General features: G+C 34.1%; 1 non-coding gene across 1 annotated transcript; it reads right to left on the bottom strand.

Annotated features, from left to right (window-relative positions):
• Positions 1 to 12660: 12660 nt before the first annotated feature.
• LOC124923190 lies at positions 12661 to 12747 on the bottom strand. Its single transcript, XR_007098197.1, has one exon. It is a non-coding gene; the product is annotated as a small nucleolar RNA snoR116 (small nucleolar RNA).
• Positions 12748 to 15080: the final 2333 nt, after the last annotated feature.

Here is a 15080-nt window from a genome sequence, read left to right as displayed (position 1 = left end):
GCTCTCCCATGCTAGGTTGGCTAAGCATTTTTAGGCTGAAGTCATGAGCACTACAGTGTATGTTATTAACCGTTCTCCCTCAAAGTCATTAAATAATAAGTGTACATAAAGTGTTTGGTCAGGTAAAGATGTTAATTATGACTATTTACGTGTTTTTTGTTGCAGACCCTTTGTGCATGTTCCAAAAGATGAGAGGTCTAAGCTAGATGCAAAAATCAAGCAATGCATTTTTTTTGTCATGGTAATGAAAAGTGGGGATACATGTGTTATGACCCATTTGACCCAGTAGACTATTGAGAATTTTGAAGATGGTGAAAAATCGTTCATCGAGAGAATTGTAGAGTTCGATGAATCTTAAGTTATTTTATAAGTTTATCGGGTGTTTAAATACAACTTGGTTAGGTTGTGTATCCCTTAATTACAGTGAACATTTATTTTTGATGGGTAAAAATAAAAAAATCACAAGTAAAATGAGACTTTCTGCTTGGTTCATCAGAAGTTGGAATACTTGGAAGAGAGAGTTTTAATCAACTCTTTTGGTGATCATGATAATGCTGGATTGTATCAGAAGCTGCTGCTTTGGCTATTTCAACCGCCTTCTTCGATTGAGGGGATTCGGAAGTAATAGCATGATCATGATGAGACCCTTTGTTAAGTATCAGTTTATTCTTGTTGATCTCTTCTTCAACATGTATGTCTTCATAAATATTTAGTATTACGTTCTGTGTACCATGTGGACCTGGTACTACAACTTCTTGAATCTTGAAGTGTTCGTCAACTCTCACAATGTCGGTCTCGTGAATTTGTTTCTTCTTCCTCTTCTTGAGAAAGCAACAGAGTGCAAAGGAGAGACACCCGAGTAGGAAAAGACCACCTAAGGAGACGTAACCACTATGATGATGGTATGATGTCCTGGAGAAGGTGGTGGAAATGAAGGCGGTGGTGGAATGAAGTGGTGCGGCGGAGGAGGTGGACGGAAATGATGTGGTGGTGATGGAGGAACGCGACTTGGTGGGGATGGCGGTGGAAGAAGGGGATGGAAAACCGGGGGAGAATGATGCTGAAATTGGAAAACCTCTGGAAGTCAAAAAGATAAGATCAAATTAATGAAGTGTGGTGGAAATCAAATAGTCACTTTTGGAGATCGATCGTCATAATATTTAATTATCTAGTAGTAAAGTTTATTTACTTCTTTTTGGAGAGTTGTTCCAACTTCTTAGTTTTGCCTATTTGTAGGCCTTTTTGTAATCCTGAAACACAACTCACTTTTGATATAATAATTACTTTGAGCTTTAAGCTTGTTTAGAAGTTTATCTTCTATTTATCTTGCTCTAAACTCTTTTGGTGGATTCCTAGAGTGAAGAGTGTCAATTGATTTCTTGTGGTACTTCATATCTCTCTAATTTCTCGGTGTCAAAGTGGTATCAGAGCTTTAGTTTACAATGGTTGGTCGGAGAAGAAGAGGACCAAATGATGATGAACCTAAACCTCGTCAAAAAGACCTTCGTGATATTGTTGATGGTCATGATTCAGATGATGATTCAAAAATTAATGATGAGGATTTCAATCCATTTCATGATGATAATGACGCCAGTGACCGTGCATCTCGTGGACAACGGTTCCAAAGAAACAATGTCCGCTACAGGTTTTTGGATTTTAAAGTTGATATTCCAGATTTTGAAGGAAGAAATAATCCTGATGAATTCATTGACTGGCTCAATACCGTTGAGAGAATTTTTGAGTTCAAAGATGTTCAAGAAGATAACAAGGTGAAGTTAATGGTTATCAAATTAAAAAAATATGCGTCCATTTGGTGGGAACACCTTAAGAAACAATGTGTGCGTGATGGCAAGAAAAAGATCAAAACATGGGACAAAATGAAGAAGGAGTTAAGTAGGAAATTTTTGCCGGATAATTATCGCCAAGATTCTTTTCTCAAATATCACAACTTCAGGCAGAAGGATCTATCTGTGGAAGACTACGTGGCTGAATTTGAAAATCTTATAATGCGATGCGATGTTTTGGAACCGGAAGAACAAACTATTGCTCGTTTTCTTGGAGGGCTACGATATGAAATTGGAAATGTGGTCCAATTGCAGCAATATTTGACATATAATGATGTATGTCAGTTGGCTCTCAAAGTTGAAAAACAACCAAAAAAATCGAGTCATTTTGGGGGACGTTTCTCATCGGGTGGTGGTGCCTATAACCGAGGAAGTGCTTCTACTTTCAAGAACAGTCCAACTGTAAAAGACGTAAAACATAAATCTTTTACAAGTAAAGATGGTGGTGCTAGTTTTGAAAAATCAAGTGGTCTAACTAATCAAAAAACTTGTTTCAAGTGCAAAGGGTTCGAACATTTTGCCGTTGATTGTCCAAATCGAAGAATCATTACTCTCGTTGAGGAAGAGTATGAAGAAGAGAATGAAGAGACAACACCAATTTATGATGAATGTAACGAGGAGGGAGATATCACTTATAAAGATTATGGGGAAGCTTTAGTAATACGGCGTATCCTCAACACCAATTATGTTCCAGATGATTCATGGCTTCGTAATAATATTTTTCACACTAGATGCACGTCAAATGGCAAGGTGTGTGACATCATTGTCGATGGAGGAAGCTGCGAAAATGTTGTGGCTACAGCTATGGTGGAGAAGCTGCAATTAAAAACCGAAAATCATCCTCAACCTTACAAATTATCATGGCTTCGGAAAGGTAATGAAGTAAAGGTAAATAATCGATGTCTCGTTCAATTTTCTACTTGAGAAAAGTACAAAGATGAAGTTTAGTGTGATGTTATCCCTATGGATGTTTGTCATTTGCTTCTTGGAAGCCTTGGCAATTTGATAGGAAAACGCAACATGATGGATTCAAAAATACCTATACTTTTGTGAAAGATGGCGAGAAAATAATTTTGGGACCTTCAAGAATGAAGGACATTGTCAAACCATCAAAGGAAGAAGGAAATAATTTGCTTTCCAAATCACAATTTAAGGATGTAATGAATGAATCATTAGGAGTGTTTGCATTGGTGGTTTTGGAAGAAAACAAGGAAGATAATATCATTCCTCTACAAGTGCGACCTCTTTTACAAGAATTTGTTGATGTCGTACCTGAAGAGATTCCTACGGGTCTTCCTTCCATGCTAAATATTCAACATTGTGTTGATCTAATCCCTGGTGCGTCAATCCCAAATAAATCTGCTTATAGAATGAATCCTAAGGAATATGAAGAGTTGCAGCGACAAGTTGAAGACTTGCTGGCAAGAGGTCTTATACAAGAAAGTAAGAGTCCTTGTGCTGTGCCAGCACTTCTTGTGCCAAAAAAAGATGGTTCGTGGCGTATGTGTGTTGATAGTAGGGCGGTGAATAAAATCACGATCAAATACCGTTTTCCTATTCCTCGCCTCGATGATCTCTTTGATCAACTTCACGGCTTCAAAATTGGTTCTAAGATTGATTTACGAAGTGGCTATCATCAAATTCGAATGCGGCCTGGAGATGAGTGGAAAAACGCTTTCAATACTAGAGATGATCTTTACGAGTGGCTGGTTATGCCATTTGGACTTTCTAATGCACTCTCTACATTTATGCGACTTATGAATCACATGTTTAAACCATTTATTGGGAAATTTGTTTTTGTCTATTTTGACGATATTCTTGTGTACAGCTCTAGTCCAGAAGAGCATTTAAATCATCTTCGACAAGTTTTTAGGGTGCTAAGAGAACAAAAGTTATATGCCAATTTGAAGAAATTTCACTTCTTCACTAACAGCCTCGTCTTTTTGGGCTACAATATTACTTCTTACGGTATCAAGATGGATCGAGACAAGATTGAAGCTATCTTAAGTTGGCCAATTCCTAAGACTATTCATGATATTTGGAGTTTTCATGGCTTGGCTTCATTTTACCGTAGGTTTATCAAAAAATTTAGCATTATCATTACTCCTATAACTGAATGTTTGAAAGGTGGTAGTTTCAAGTGGACGGAGGAAGCATTAAAAAGCTTTGAACTTCTCAAGAAAAAAATCACGGAAGCTCCAATTTTGCAACTTCCATATTTCGGAAGGGTATTTGAAGTAGATTGTGATGCTTCTAACGTGGGGATCGGAGGAGTTCTTAGCCAAGAAGGCAGACCCATTGCTTTCTTTAGTGAGATGATGAATAACTCCCGACGCAATTATTCAACATACGACAAGGAGTTCTTTGCCCTTGTTCATACCTTGGATCATTGGCAACATTATCTACTACACAAAGAGTTTGTTCTCTTCTCGGATCATGAAGCTTTGAAATACTTGAACTCACAACAAAAGTTGAACCCGCAACATGGAAAATGGGTCGAGTTTCTACAAGCATTCAATTTTGTGATCAAGCACAAGTCTGGCGTGCTAAATCGAGTGGCAGATGCTCTTAGTCGAAGACATTCTTTGTTGTCTACATTGTAGTTACAAGTGCTTGGATTTGAGGTGATAAAAGATCTCTACAAAGATGATTTGTACTTCGGCAGAATTTGGGAGGAATCTTCAAAAGCTCCATTCAAGTTTTTCTTGATTGATGATGATTATCTCTTTAAAGGTACATTATTATGTATTCCAGATTGTTCATTAAGGCTAACAATTATCGATGAGGCACACAACGGAGGTCTTGCGGGACACTTTGGAAGAGAAAAGACCCTTACACTCGTACAAGAAAATTTTTATTGGCCACGTATGGATCGAGATGTCAAGAAGTACATAGAGAGGTGCAGAGTGTGTCATATTACTAAAAGTCATGGGCAAAATACGGGTTTGTACACACCTTTACCGGTACCATTATGTCCAAAAGAAGATGTGAGTATGGACTTTGTTGTTGGGCTGCCACGCACTCAAAGGAACAAAAATTCAATTATGGTGGTCGTTGATCGGTTTTCAAAAATGGCGCACTTTATTCCTTGCATCAAAACAATGGATGCCACTCACGTAGCTATTCTTTATTTTAAAGAGATTGTGAGGCTTCATGGCATTCCAAAGACAATAATCTCTGATCGGGATTCGAAATTTACGAGTCATTTCTGGCGAACGCTTTGGAAGAAACTTGGAACTAAACTTAAATTTAGTTCTTCTCACCATCCACAAACTGATGGACAGACAAAGGTTGTAAATCGGAGCTTGGGAAACCTTTTGAGAATTTTGATTGGAAAGAATCCTCGCCAATGGGATGGGGTTTTGGCTCAAGTAGAGTTTGCTTGCAATCGATCATCGAGTCAAACTACCAGGTCGAGTCCGTTCGAGATTGTTTATGGTAAGAATCCCATCACTCCCATAGATCTAGCTCCAATACCTATTACTCATCATATAAGCAAGGAATGAGAAGATCGTGTTAAGGATATTAAGCAATTGCATGAGAAAGTTCGTCAAGAAATTATCAAGCACAATGAGAAATATCAAAGGGTGGCGAACAAGCATAGAAAGCGTTATGTTTTTAATGAAGGAGACTTGGTCTGGATTCACTTAAGAAAGGAGCGTTTTCCTCGAGGTCGACATGGAAAATTACATCCTAGAGCTGATGGTCCTTTTAGAATTTTGAAGAAGATTGGTGATAATGCTTACAAGGTGGAGTTACCAGGAAACTATGATGTCTCAACCACATTCAATGTTTCTGATCTTTCACCATACATTGATGACGAACAAGTTCCAGATTCGATGTCGAATCTTCTCCAACCGGGGGAGAATGATGCTGGAATTGGAAAACCTCTGGAAGTCAAAAAGATAAGATCAAATTAATGAAGTGTGGTGGAAATCAAATAGTCACTTTTGGAGATCGACCGTCATAATATTTAATTATCTAGTAGTAAAGTTTATTTACTTCTTTTTGGAGAGTTGTTCCAACTTCTTAGTTTTGCCTATTTGTAGGCCTTTTTGTAGGCCTTTTTGTAATCGTGAAACACAACTCACTTTTGATATAATAATTACTTTGAGCTTTAAGCTTGTTTAGAAGTTTATCTTCTATTTATCTTGCTCTAAACTCTTTTGGTGGATTCCTAGAGTGAAGAGTGTCGATTGATTTCTTGTGGTACTTCATATTTCTCTAATTTCTCGGTGTCAGACTTGGTGGTGGTGGCTGCAAAGTAGGATGACTTGGTGATGGTGGTGGTTGCATGCTAGGGTGGTAGGGTGGCGGAAAGAAGGGGGTGATGGTGGTGGAAAATAGAATGGAAAGCCATAATTTTGGACAAAAGCCATAATGATATATTTAGTAATTGTTTGTTGGTGGAAGGAAGATGAAGAGATGATGAAAATGGTATGAAGAGCATTGGGCTATTTGTACTATTATTTATGATAGGCGTAAGGATAAGTTAATTTGTAACTTCTAAGGTTTTTCAGATATGCTCTAAAGGAAGGAATCATTGTTTGCATTGAAAAACACTCCCATGCCACCTAATAAAATTAAAATAGAGACCAGTAGAAGGTGATCGAGTAACATAAGGAGCAATTTTTATTATTTTTGTTGAATTTAACAAGTTATGAGAAGATTATTTTCAATTAAGCTAATATTTTATATCATTTAAAATATTATAACTAGTGTTTTCCTTTCCCAGATCATAAATCTATATTGCTTGCTTTCAGATTATTGATTCATGTATTGACTTATCTTTATGTTAATAAAATATATTACCATTTTTTCAAAATATATATTAAATTATTTGATTCTGCATAGTTAAATGATATATAATGTCTAAACTTTTTTATATCATGAAGGTTTTTAGGAAGCTGAATTAATACAAGGATAACTATAAATGGGTTCACCAAAATCTAGTAATTATTTGTTAAGAACCATTTATTATTCCATTGTTCATCTTCTCTGTATTACTTGGTAGGTTCCTAAATGATGTAAGAATTAGATGATGGCATTCACAAGAAGGAAGACAAACAAAATAAATGCCTGCTAAGGAACAACAACCTGGATGATGATGATGATCATATATAATATGACTGTAATGAAGAACAACAAACATGTTTTATTCTTTCTTATCAGCATGCCTAAATACGAGACTCTGAACGATAATATTAGTTGCAGCAATGTAGGAAAAAACTGATGCCGGATTGCTGAAGAAAGCATTCAATATAGGAGAATCAATCCTCAATCCTCGGAACTAGAAGAAGTGGTTTTTTCCTCTTTTGGAGGTGCGAATTGCCTGGTGAGACGAGATCTTGTCCACGGATCCATACCTGCTCTTTGTGGCGGTTGAGGGGTTGCTGGCTTCGACTTCCTAAGTTCATTCTCTCTATCAATAAACCTGTTAAATAAACAAGGATTAGCTCCACAATTTGACAAAGCACTTTCAATATATCTTCTTCTTTAATGTGAACTGCAATTTGACAACTACACTTACTCAATAAAGCCCATTGGTGCTGCGTCACCAACACGAATACGAGTTCTCAAGAATCTTGTGTACCCACCAGCTCTATCTCTGCAGTTTATTTCCAGTAAGAATGAAATCTTATTTGGTTAGAGTTGGTAGAGGCATCCTGATCTTCAGTGTATCCGTTCCCCACCAAATCCCACAGATCTTGTGAGACCAGGATGTCTTTATCATAACACTCCAATAATCATAATCTTCTCCATCGAAAACAATTTGAACTTCTCGTATCAGCCAAGAATCTCCTAGCATCGCCATGGATCGATCTCGAAGCTCTAATACTAATATGTTGGGTTGAAGAGAAAAATAAGGAAGGAAGGTTACAAAAGGAAATGAAATATTATTATTTTGTAGTTCTTTAATCATCCCATTATAAGGTAAATATAATCAAGATCAAAATATTTTCACTATCTTATAATTAAATAACGTAACTTATAACCTCCAATATTATCCTAATAGATACCATTTTGACAGTCTGGCAACGAATGAAATTCAGAATTTGTCTCCTAGCATTCATATACATCTCATTCAATCCCATCAGAAATTGAATCAATTTATTAATGAACAATTTATCCAAATTTCCTTTTAATGCATCACAATTGCAAATATACATCTGGCAACGGATCCAATTTTAGAATTTGTCTCCTAACATGTATATACATCTCATTCAATCCCATCAAACATTGAATCAATTTATTATTGGACAATTTATCCAAAGTTCCCTTTGATGCGTCACATATACAAATATACATCTCGCAACGGATTCAATTTCAGAATTTGTCTTCTAACATGTATATACATGTCATTCAATTCCATCATAAATTGAATCAAATTTTCAGTGGAAAATTTATCCAAAGTTCCCTTTGATGTGTCACATGTAGCAATACATATGTGGAAACGGATCCAATTTCATAATTTGTCGGCTAACATTTATATACATCTTATTCAATTTCATCATAAATTAAATCAATTTATCAGTGGACAATCTATCCAAAGTTCCCTTTGATGTATCACATTTACAAATATACACCTGGCAACGAATCAAATTTCATCTCCTTCCATCCCATTAGAAATTGAATCAATTTATTAGAGGACAATATATTTAAAGTTCTCTTTGACGCGTCACATGTACTAATATAGGTCACTGAAAGGCAATACAACTCATCCAAGAGTTTTAAACATCCAACGACATATTACCTTGAACAATATTGTTGATCTTTTTCTTCGCATAGGCAACTCGATCTAAAGCTCTCTAACCCCGATTTGGTGCAGATGAATGACTCAAATTTATTTTGAAATTAAGTTAAGAATCCAAGATCTAACCATACAATTTACAAGATTCCACTGCTCGATTTTAACCGTTCCTTCCTATAGCTTCGCACAAGTATCCATGATATAGTTTAACTTCATCTTAGCACCAAGCGAGATCTTCAACACTCAATTCCAAATGAGTTGAAATTTCTTTTCGCTAACTGGATCGACCTAGACTTGTATCAGAATGATCGGAATTGTGATAAAGTAGAAATTTATCATTAAACTTAAATCGTACCTCACTTATTTTTTCAAGTTTTTTCTCATTTTTCTACAAATGTAGTGAGATGAATGATATAAAAACTTAACTTACTTTATGAAGTGATGAAGCATACTTATATACACTTACAAAATAAATTAGTTACAAAAACAATAATAAAAAAACTAATTCTAAACAAGCTATTTATACATTACTAACAACATTAAGCTGACAATAAAACCTGTAGAAAATAAGCATAGACATACTAGTTTACCATAAAGTATATACTATAAGTCTGTCTTAATAGTGTTCCATAGAAATTCCTAAAAGTTAGACAAAAATGAGAAATGAAATATTAAATAAAGAGCACATCATTGTGTATGGTAAATATACAACAACCAACAAAAGTGAAATCATTACATCTCAATTTGTTATAGAAAATAAATTTTGTAAGGCACTTCATCAAAGAAATAATGCTACTACTTAGAGTTGTTGAAACCCCAATTTGAATATGCAAATATCAACTAAAATACCTTTGTTCCAAAGTTAAATTCAAGTTTGAACAGGATTAACAGAAAGGCCAGATTCAAAGTTTCATTCATATTTATTTGATTTAGATTGGTTAAATGCTTAGATAGTTTTTAATTATATTTAATCAAACTGGACAAACAGAAGAAATCTTCTCAAGTTCTCATAAGTATTTATCAACTGAATGCTCACAACAGAAATCTGAATACAAACAACAATCGCACAATTATAGACTATTGAGAATCCAATTGAAAGACACATTAGACTGAACATTGAATTTGTATATAACTCACTGATGCATCATCAATTCGATTGTTAATGACTATCAACATTAAGGTAAAGTGGTAGAGAAATAAAAGATAGATTCAACAATAGCAAATATAATGGAAACCCCTGAAATCTAGTAATACCTAAGAGAGAAGGCAAATTATATAGGAACGTTAGAAATCTAAATACAATGGCGTTATAAAAAAGAACGACCGAATGCAAGAATCATAATTCCTAAATCAATGTCGACAATGTATATCACTGATTACACTATCGAGAAAGATGCATCAGTGACTCTAATTACATTGTCTTTCAAGATATCACATCAACTGAGATTAGATCAATCATGGATTACTACAATATAATAAATTTAACAAAAACCAAAAATCAATAATAGGAACTTCTGAATGCATTGACATCAAGGTAAAAACTAGATCGATATCGAAAACATACAGCGTTGTAAACACTATGAAAGATTAGTGCTTCACAAACTCTAATTTGATGCCTTATAAGAAGATGTCAAACGGATTGAAAACAATAATATAATGCAAAAGGCAGATTGAGAAAACCAAAATAAGAGATGTTGAAAAATTAAAAGGCTCAACAACATTGAGTCTTCTTCATAGTTTGATGGTATAACTTTAGACATCATAGTCTGTCTGCCTAAAAAACTTGTAAAATGTAGAAGAAACCAATATAACAAAAAAATGAAATCCTTTTATCGTATGTGAAAAGATCCAATCATATTAACCACCATGAAATCGTTTTGTTGTTCAACAAATAATATGGAATAGGCTTTGTTTACGTCTAGCAACAGATCCAATTCGAGAATTTGTCTCATAATATGTATATAAATCTCATTCAATCCTATCAGAAATTGAATCAATTTATTAGTGAACAATTTAAATAAAAGTTTCATTTGATGCGTCACATGTACAATATACATTTGGCAACCAATTTTAGAATTTGTCTCCTAACATGTATATAAATCACATTTAATCCATCATAAATTGAATCAATTTATCCGTGGACAATTTATCCAAAGTTCCCTTTGATGCTAAACATGAACAAATATACATATAGCAACAAATCCAATTTCAGAATTTGTCTCCTAACATGGATATACATCTCATTCAATCCAATCAAAAATTGAATCAATTTATCGGTGGACAATTTATCTAAAGTTCCCTCTAAAACGTCACATTTACAAATATACATCAGGCAACGAATGCACATCAGAAATTGAATCAATTTATTAATGAACAATTTATTCAAAATTTCCTTTGAATTTTAGAATTTGTCTCCTAGCATGTATATACATCTCATTCAATCTCATAAGAAATTGAATCAATTTATTAGTGAACAAATAAACATCCAACGACATATTACCTTGAACAATATGAGAACACCAATGCTATGTCCATATCGCATAGGAAACTCAAAATCCAAAGCTCCCTAACCAATGTGGTGTAGATGAAAAACTAATAAATTTATTTCGAAATTCAGTTAATAATACAAGATCTAACAATACAATCAACATGATTCCACTTCTCGATTTATACAGTTTCGTCCTCTGACTTCGCACAAGTATCTATGATATAGTTTAGCTTCATCTTAGTCGTTAGCTCTAAGCGTGATCTTCACCGCTCGACTCCAGAAATTTCCTTTCGCTAACTGGATCAACACCAGGCTTGTATCAAGATGATCAGAATTGTGAAGTAGAAATTCATCCTTAAACTTTAATCATACATCACTCATTTTTTCAAGTTTTTTTCTCCCTTTTCACCTAACTCTGATACCATCTAGATATTAAGTTAATAAAGATATATAGTGAGAAGAATATATAAAAACTTAACTTACTTTATGAAGAGGAGGAAACCTATTTATATACACTTACCAAATGCATTAGTTACAAAAAGAATAATAGAAAATTTATTCTAAACAAACTATTTACACATTACTAACAACATTAAGCCTGTAGAAAAAGCATTTAACTTCAGTTTATAGACCCACTTAGATCTAATAATTTTTTACCTTTTGATAATTCAAAAGGTACCCAAGTTTAGTTTTTTTTAGAGATTCTTACTCTGATTAGTAGTGTTCCATAGAAATTCCTAAAAGTTAAACAGAAATGAGCAATGGAGTATTAAATAAATAGCACATCATCCGTGTATGGTAAATATAACACCAACCAGCAAAAGTGAAATCATTACACCTCAATTTGTTATAGAAAACAAATTCTACAAGGCACTTCATCAAAGAAATAATGCTACTGATAAGAGTTGCTGAACCCCATTTTGAATATGCAAATGTGAACTGAAATACATTTGTTCCAAAGGTAATTCAAGTTTGAACAGTATTAACCGGAATGACTGACTCAAAGTTTCATTCATACTTATTTGATTCAGATTAGTCAAATGCTTAGATAGTGTTTGATTAAACTGGACAAACAGAAAAATCTTCTCAAGTTCTCATAAGTATTCATCAATTGAATGCTCACAACAGATATCTGAATATAAACAATCAGACAATTATAGACTCTATTGAGAAGCCATTTGAAATACACATTAGACTAAACATTGAATTCGTATATAACTTTTGATAGGAATTATTCTAACTGATGATGCATCATATATTCAATTGTTACTGATCATCACCATTAAGGTGCTAGAAAAATATAAAAATACAATGGAAATCTCTGAAATCTAGAAATACCACGAGGGAATACCAAAATCATATAGGAACATCAGAAATCTGAATACAATGGCGCTACCAAAAAACGTCGAAAGCAACTTCTGAATGCATTGGCGTACAGCGCTGTAAACACTCTGAAAGATTAGTGCTAGAGACTCTAATTTGTTGTTTTACAAGAAGACGTGAAACGGATTGAAAACAATAATATGATGTAGAAGGCAAATTGAGAAAACTAAAATAAGAGATGTTGCAAAATTGAAAGGCTTAGAGATATTAATTATGAATTAATCAAAGAACTCACATTGAGTCTTCATAGTTTGATGGTATAACTTTAGTCATCATAGCCTAGCCTGCCTGAAAAACTTGTAAAATGCAGAAGAAACGAATCTAAGAAAATTGAAATCCTTCTATCGTATGGGAAGAGATCTAACGCAAAGATGAGGATATCTTAGACGGAGAGAAAGGGAGAAGAAATCGAACATGATTGATCTGCCGTTGGGCATCCTACTGTACGTGAATTTAAGCATAACTTTTCGCGATGGAGAAGATACGAGAAGAAAAACCCTAGGTATTATATTGCTTCACAGAATTTAAATCACATAAACGTACAATAAAAAGCCCATTTGTCTTGGGCCTCCCTTTCATTTAAATAAATAAAGCTAGTTTTTTTTTTATAAATTCTTCCATTTACTAATTTTCTAATCAAAATAGCACTTATTAATCAACTAAAATATATATTTTTTTTAATTAAATTTAAATTTTAAGTAAAAACACATTTTAATGATTAAACTAATTAAAACTCAAATTTGGATAGATCAAAGTTTTTCAAACACAAACCTAAAAAAAATCATTAACGCAAGCCTATGTTTAGGCCCTTGGACGCAAGTAGGCCCCTACATGGACGCAAGTAGGCGGACAAGCCTATGCAAGACGAATCCCGAACATAGACGCGCGTTTTGAACAACTTGTCCTTTGCGTATACGACGAGAAGCCCCCTCTCATTTTTTTTTTGTTTCGGGGAGTTAATAATTTTGGTCATTTCTCGACCAAATCAACCCCAAAAAAGTCGCATGATCGGAGGCTTGAGGGTCATAACTATGACAGACAATTTTTATTTTGAATTAAGGCTTCAACTCAAAATGTTTTCAGATGGAATCGAGTCTATGACCTTGATACTGTTTCACCTACTATGTATAGCCCATTTATATTATAAATAATATTGGTTTGGGCCTCCCCTATAATTTAAATAATTAGAGCTCGTTCAATATGTTTTTTTTTATAAATTCTCCCTTTTACTACTTTTTAATCACAATAGCACTTGTTAATCAATTAAAATATTAAATATATTTATTTATTTTTATTAAATTTAAATTTCAAGTAAAAAAAATATTTTAATGATTAAACTAATTTAAAACTCAAATTTTTATAGACCAAAGTTTTTCTAAACAAAAGTATAAAAAAATTAATATCAAAAAAACTCTATAAATTGTTAAATTGTGAGCTAATTTGTATTATTTAAATAAAAATATAATAATTGTAGACACTCAATTTTACTCCCAAATTTATTTAAAATTATCCAAGCTAATAAATAATTTTGTTAAAATTCATATACTAATTCATTGCAAATAATTATTTTTGAAAAGATTTGTATCGATCGGATTCCAAAAATAATTAATTTCGGAATATATTTTAAATAAAACTCAAAGTATAAAAAACAATAAGTTGATAAATATGATGAATTTATCTATTATTAAAGTTAATTTATTTATTTTGTAGGTATTTAGAAAAAATTGAATCGGAGTTAATCAGAAAATCATCGCCGGCGAGCAACCGACAGAATCCTTTGACATCTTCGAGGCGGGTTGGTTAGAGGTATAGGGTGTAGTCAACGATGCAGTTGAGGGTACAACAAGGGTTTGAGGGATTGGAACTCATGCATGGAATTCAAACTCAATCCCAAGATGCGGTCAAGGTTCGAGCCTAGATACAATCGACGAAGGTAGGACTTTAGCCCAAGTGTAGATCCTAGACCCATGTGAACATAGGCGAGCATTCAACCCTTACATGGAGAAAGTAGGCGGCCCAGGCCTATGCAAGACATGTCCCAAATGCATACGCGCGTTTTGAACAACTTATCCTCCTTTGAGTAGACTATGAGAAGCCCTCTCTCATTTTCTTTGATTTTGGGGAGTGAATATCTTGGTCATTTCTTGACCAAATCGAACCTAAAAAAAACGCATGACCGAAAGACTTAAGATCACAATTATGACAGACAATTTGATAAAAGAGAACCACACGTTTTATAACTTTCCTCGACACTCATTGTATGCCTAAAGAAGTTTAAAAAAAATAAAGGAGAGTCGCATCGTTTTGTAAGTGACCTACGAACAACCAAACATAGGCAACACGCGAAGGGCACGTCCTTTCCCCTTTCATCTTCAATTGCTCCATTCTCTTTTCGATGTTTCCTAGAAACTAATAACATAATTCCCTTTTGGAAAATTTCGATTTATGATTTATTAGAACAAATCGTCCAAAACAAAGTAACAAGCAACTCCTAAGAGTGGGGATCAAGAGGTCTTAGGGATTATAGCCTCCTAGTGACCAAGACCTCTAAATCCGATGCTGCAACGAAAGATGAAAAAATGGTTATATCTGTCGTCGAGGCCCAAGACCACGA

The sequence above is a fragment of the Impatiens glandulifera genome, chromosome 1, assembly GCF_907164915.1.
Source record: "Impatiens glandulifera chromosome 1, dImpGla2.1, whole genome shotgun sequence".
In the NCBI taxonomy this organism is placed as follows: Eukaryota; Viridiplantae; Streptophyta; class Magnoliopsida; order Ericales; family Balsaminaceae; genus Impatiens; species Impatiens glandulifera.
This window is presented reverse-complemented; position numbering and strand designations above follow the sequence as displayed.